This window comes from Mustela nigripes, chromosome 4 (genome assembly GCF_022355385.1).
Source record: "Mustela nigripes isolate SB6536 chromosome 4, MUSNIG.SB6536, whole genome shotgun sequence".
NCBI lineage: Eukaryota > Metazoa > Chordata > Mammalia > Carnivora > Mustelidae > Mustela > Mustela nigripes.
In genome coordinates, this window is record NC_081560.1 from 94698790 (window position 1) to 94705161 (window position 6372).

Genomic DNA, 6372 nt, shown 5'->3' on the forward strand with positions numbered 1-6372 from the left:
TGGGCTGTTTTTGACCACATCAGCTTCAGGTGGGTTTTGTTTAAGGACGTTCCTCTGAATATTTAAAATAGTTCTGGAGAAGATTTTCAGAGTCTTGAAACCTCGTGGTTGTCAGATGCCCTTATGCATATGACTTTCTGGAATATTCTGTGCCTGCGTCATCACACGGTGATGGTGCCCTCTCTGTTTCCACACTGCTGGGGAGATGGGTCTGGGTCCAAGTCCCTGCGGATGGGAAGGACACGTCCTGGCTCTGAGACCCCTTGCTCTGCATGTCCTCGCCGGTGTGTTGGGCTCAGACTTTCCTGCAAGGTCAGCAACAGCCTCCGCATTCCTTAGCATCCTTCTGGAGTCGGTCACAGAGTGGTCCTGACTGGAAGGCTGAGGGTACCGGGTGGGAGAACCCCAGGTGTCCTCTCCTGTCCCAGGTGAGTGGCAGCACCCACTTCTGGGGTATCCCAGGGATGCTTGGGTCTTGGGACATCCCTGGCTTCTGTTTGTCCTAGGTGACTTCTCCACACTTTTGAATCAATGTGGCTAATCTTTCTTTCTTTTCTTTTTTTTTAAAAGAGAGATTTATTTATTTGAGAGGCAGAGGGAGAGGGAAAATCAGGCTCCCTACTGAGCAGGGAGCCCAAAACCACACGGGACTCGATCCCAGGACCCCGAGATCATGATGTGACTGAAGGCAGAGGCTTAACCCACTGAGCCACCCAGGAGCCCCTCAATGTTGCAAATTGCTGGTTTTCGGTTCTGTTGTAAATACTCGAGGTTTGGAGTGCACGAACTCCCGTGGGCAGCACAGGTCCCTGCAGTCCACAGCTGGTATGGACTTGTCCAGGTGCCACGGGACATCGGTTCAACAAATCCGCCGGGACCCTTCACGGAAGCTACTGCCGTTCCAGCCCACGGATGCCCCGAGCACTCCACCTAGGAGGAGCAGACATTTCATTGGTAAACTGAGGACAACCAGAAACCCAGGCTTTGGAGGCGCGGAAGACATTTCCCAAACTCAGCTCCCTGAACCGGCATCTCTCCGTGCCAGGATGACACAGCACCCGCCCCCCAGGAAAACTCCCTCTCATAGGTTCCTGCCAAATCCCCTTCCACATGTAACAAAGACAAGAAGTCCCAAACCCCAGGGGCCCTGGGGGGCTTGGTCAGTGAAGCCAGAAATCTCAGGCTTTTGTCCAGGAAGCCCCGCCCACGCCCCCTCTCCCACCCTGCCCAGAGGGCGGCACCCTCTTTGTACGCCAGGCGGTGACGAAGAGAATTTTCAGAAAAACAGAAAATCATGACTCTCCCACAAGCATAAAAATAAGCCTGTGGTACAGAGAGCATTTCACTCATGTGAGGGAACAGGTCAGATATTCTCAAGGGTTCAGAGAATGGGGGCGTCCAGCTGGCTCTGTTGGTGGAGCTCGTGACTCTGGATCTCGGGGTCATGAGTTCGAGCCCCACGTTGGGTGTAGAGATCACTTAAATAAATTAATTTAAAAAAATAAATAGAGGGTTCAGAGAATGGGAAAAGCACTCTCCATACCAGGAGAGCCCAGGGAGTGTTGAAACAGGTGCACTGCAGGCTGGGGAGTGGCTGTCCTCCAGGAGCCCCAGGGGGAGAATTCACTCAGATCTCTCCCAGGGGCCAGGCTGTGGATCCCGGCTGGGTCGCAGAGCAGATGGTCGGGAAGGGTGTCTGCAGACAACACACAGTTTTCTACGGAAACACAGTTTATTATTTTTTTTCCTGAAGAAGGAAATCTGTTTACTGCTCATCAAGTAAGAAACGTGGCAGAGAGAGAAGGTGGCTCTGGATTGGGACAAGGGTTTGGGATTTTGCTCTTCTCGCCTCTTCCTTGTGATGGGATCTCGGCTGTCGGGTCCCTCTGACCCCTGTCAGGGGCGGGACATGGGGGTTCAGAGGGCAGGTGCACGTCCGTGCTCTGGACTGGCTTTTTTTCTTTTCCTTTCTTTTTTATTGCGCTGAAATACACCTCAGGTAGTAGCTGCCATTGCAGTTGTCCGTACGCATATTTCAGTGCCTTAGTTTCGCAACGCTGAGCATCATCCGTGCATCAACAAGAACGTGTCGTATACAACTTAGAAATAGTAACAAAATGCACAACGATCTCTGCTATAAATTTCTGGTTCTCACAGAGCGCTGTCCGGTGGTCTTAGCCAGCGCTGCGGGTTTCGGATGTGGCCCTGGCTTGACAGACAGAGAGGGGTCCCACCTGTGAACTCCTTAACACATTTACTATTGTTGACTCTAACGGGCACCCTGCTGGCAAGCGATTTCGAATCCTGACTTCCACGGATTAAGCGGAAACCTCCGTCATCTTAATGTATCAAACACTTGATCGTCCTCGAAGACCCCAGGGGCATTTTCTCAAGTTTTTCTGTAATTGGTGCGTTAGTTCAGCTTTTCAGAACATGGTGAACGGCGGGCTGGTAAAATTCTCGACAATGTCACCATCAGCTCCCTAGACCCGGCACAGACTGCCCGGCACATCCTTACAGGAGGGCTGGCGGGGAGCTGGAGCAGGAGAGTGGCCCGGAGGAGGGAACGAGGGCTCAGGCAGGTGCGAGGCCAGGGTGGGGGCAGTGGGAGAGCAGGGGAGGGCAGAGACCTGGCTCACCGGTATGATCTGTTGAGATTTGCAGGTGAGGACCAGATGGGGCAGAGCTTGCCCAAACACGGAGCCCTCTGTGGGTACCAGACAGGTGAGGAGTCAGGAGGACCCCTAGCTCTCCAGAAGCACCATGAGAATAGCCAGGAGACTGGGAGGCCGCTGCACAGGCCCCAGTCTTCTATCGAACCTCCCCAAGTTAGGTACCGCTATGAAACATCATGCGGATCATGGAAAGGAGGTCCCAAGGTGGGTGCTGTGACCTGTCCACGTCACTGAGGGTACAGGCGACACAAGGTCTGTCAAGGGAAGGGGCTGGGTTGACTCAGGGTTATTCTGAGGTAGGTGTCCCAGACGTGGTGAAGCCCCAGGCTCCCCGGGGGACGGTTTCTGGTAGAGCTGCAAAGCGTTTCTGTCCGGGGGAGAGCTGCCATGGAACGCGGGCCCGCTAGGACCCCAGCCGGGAACCCTGACCTCCTGAAAGCTCTCTGGAGCTGATGCGACCCTTTGCCCTTTCCTCCTGAATTATTGGATTCAGGTCCTTGACATGTGTCCACTCTACGTATGCAGGAGAGTCAGGACGTTACCTTCTTGATGGGAAAGTATTCTGGGACGACATGCTTTGGAGTGGAGCCATGGTTGCGTTTTGGAAAGATCACATGGTAGGTACACAGCAGACACGGCGAGGTCTGGGGCAGCAAACCCTACGACGTTCCCGAGACAGGGATGAATCAAGACCACGCAGCCTCGTGTAACTCGGGTCAGCGCTGCGGGCAGGTTGTCATAGGTTTTTTTGTTAGAAACTTGTTTTTCAGGGCGCCTGGGTGGCTCAGTCATTGAAGCGTCTGTCTTCGGCTCAGGTCGTGATCTCGGGGTCCTGGGATCGAGCCCCGCATCGGGCTCTCTGCTCGGCGGGGAGCCTGCTTCTCCCTGAGCCTGCTGCTCCCCCTGTTTGAGCTCTCTCTCCCATAAATAAATAAATAAACCCTTAAAAAACCACCAACAACTTGTTTTTCCTTGATGTGACTTTCCGAATTTTACATAGTAACAGCGCTTCCGTACCTATTCTGGGATTCTAAGAGTGCCTGGCGCAGAGGCAGTCCCTGCTCTCACGTAACTCTGCCACCAGCAGGGGTGGGGGGTGGGGGGGACCAGGGGGTGTCCTACGATTCGCCTCGAATCCAACATGAACTACCTGGAGTCAGGTCAGAGCCCACGAGTTCAAGGATAAGGTCTTGACTTGACAACGTGGCCCTTATTTAGGATGCCAGCGGCAAGGCAGTGGGGGGGGTTCTGGGATGTCCACACTTCACATCTGGGGCTTCCTACAATCCCTTTCAGGTTTGCTGATTTGTTAGAATGACTCGCACAACTCGGGGAAAGACTACACCTCTGGATACCGTCTTGTTAGAAAGGATACAAGAGAACAGCCGGAAAGGCAGGTGCACAGGCTGAGCCGAACGGTCCCAGGTGGAGGAACTTCTGTACATGGGGCCAGTGTGAGCCTCCCTCCGGGCATGTTCACCGCACAGATGATATACTCCCTCGAATCTGGCTGTTCCGAGTTTTTTTTAATCCAGTTTTCATCAGCTAGATGTGGCGGAATAGACCACTGGCCCTACGATTGAGTGTCTGCAGCTCCCCGGCCCTTCCCGGAGGTCAGTATCGGGGAGCTGAGTGTCCAGACCTCTAATCACGTGGTTGGTTTCCCTAAACAACAGGAATTTACTTCTGGAAGTTCTGGAGGGCAGACGTTCATGATCAGGACGCCTGCGGATCTGGTGCCGGTGAGGACCCTCTTCCTAGCTTAGAGCCCGCTGCCTTCCCCTGTGTCCTGGCGGGGGGGTGGGGGCCCTGGTCTGCCCATGGTACAAGGGCACTAACCCTGTCACGAGCCCCGCCCTCATGACCTCATCTACCCCTGATCGCCTTCCAGGGGCCCCACCTCCTAAACCATCCCATGGTGGGTGGGTTTCAATGTACAGATTTGGGAGGGACACAAACGTTCAGTCCTCAAAGGGGGTGAACAGCAGGAACCCGTGCTGTCACTCAGCACTTTTGGGGGCTCTGTGCAGAGCGGGCCTGAGATACAGACCAGACAAGAGGGCTAGAGTACCACATCGGTTCATAATGTTGCTATGGCGGGAATCTCCTTAAGGCAGCGGCCTGTGAATTTTTGGCATGCATTTCTGAGAATAATTTTGAAAATCTGCATACCCCTGGTGAAATTTTAAACTTATGTCAACTTTTATCATAAATTTAACAGAGGCAAAGGATGAAATTTCAGGGATTCTTTTTTTTTTTTTTTTTTTTTTTTTGGTATCTTTGCCTAATTTCCTTTTTTTACTATTATTTTTTATATTTCTGTTTAAAAATTTTTATTGTGTTAACTTAGTCACCATACAATACATCATTAGTTTTTGATGTAGCATTCCTTTTTTTTTTTTTTTTTTAAGTAATCTCTACACCCAATGTGGGGCTCGAACTCATGACTCCAAGATCAAGAGTTCCAACCTCCACCGACTGAGCTGGCCAGGAGCCCCTACTGTAACATTGCTTCATTTTTAAGTTTTTTAAAAAAGATTTATTTATTTATTTTAGAGAAAGAGAGAGTGAGTGTGCAAGCAGGGGGAGGGCCAGAGGGGGAGAGAGAGAGTCTCGAGCAGAATCCTAGCGGAGCAGGGAGCCTCACGCAGGGCTCGATCCCACAACCCTGAGATCAGTACCTGAGCTGAAGCCAAGAGCCAGAGGCCCAACCAACTGAGCCAACCAGGAGGCCCTATTGTACCTTTGCTTTGAAGCCTCAGAGCTGAAGACACAGTCCAGTCAGTTTCAGGCACGTGTCACGTACTTTGAATGAAAAAACAGCCTTATTGCCGGTCAGTCACCATAGACTTCCTGTCAGAAAAAAAGAAGACTCTTTCCAAATCTACTCACACTTCTACACGGGTAGAAATCTATTGGGAATTCGATTCCCATAACCGGTTGATGTCACTGGCACGGAATCCCTCCCTTCTGAAGACCTCCGTGGGGCGGCGTGGGCAGACGGCCAGACAGGCCAGTGCGTGGGGCACCGAGGCTTGCCAGCCTTCGTCACCCCGAGAGAACGACATGGTCAGCTTCCCATTTCCCACTCAGACCCTCTTGACTTGGACGTCTCCGGATTGTCCCCAGGAGCTGTCATGCCTCCTCACGACGCCACCAGGTTTGGGTCTGGAAGCTTTTACACCAAAGGACCGGCCACCGTGTAACCCCGGGACTGCTGGGCGGCGTGTTTTCCCCTCCAGCTGAGTGACAAAAGTGTCATCGTCTTCCTGAGCCTCAGAGACACATGCCCCCGGGGGTGGATGATCAGGGCTCTGAGGGCACGGGCCCCACATGATGTCGTCAGACCTGCTGCCCTCTCTCTTGTTCTTAGTGGATGGCTGTGGCTCCCATGGCCCCAGGGATGGCAGGGAAGGTGTGTGGCGCCGCCACAGACTTGTAGCTCCCAGTCCTCTCTGCAGAGAGGCTACCCTTATCTGCAGGGAAAGGAGCCTAGGCTCATGCTGCAGGTCTACCATCCTAGCACAGGTCAGGGGCCGGGTATGACCCACCACCTGAGAGGAGCCCAGGGACGCTCCCTGGTGCAGGTGGGAGAGCTCATGCATGCGTCTGAGAGCATGAAGACACCTGCCTTCCCTGTTCTGCTGCTTTGCTACCTAATGGCTGTGTTGTCCCTCTTTCTTTCCTTCCCTCCCCC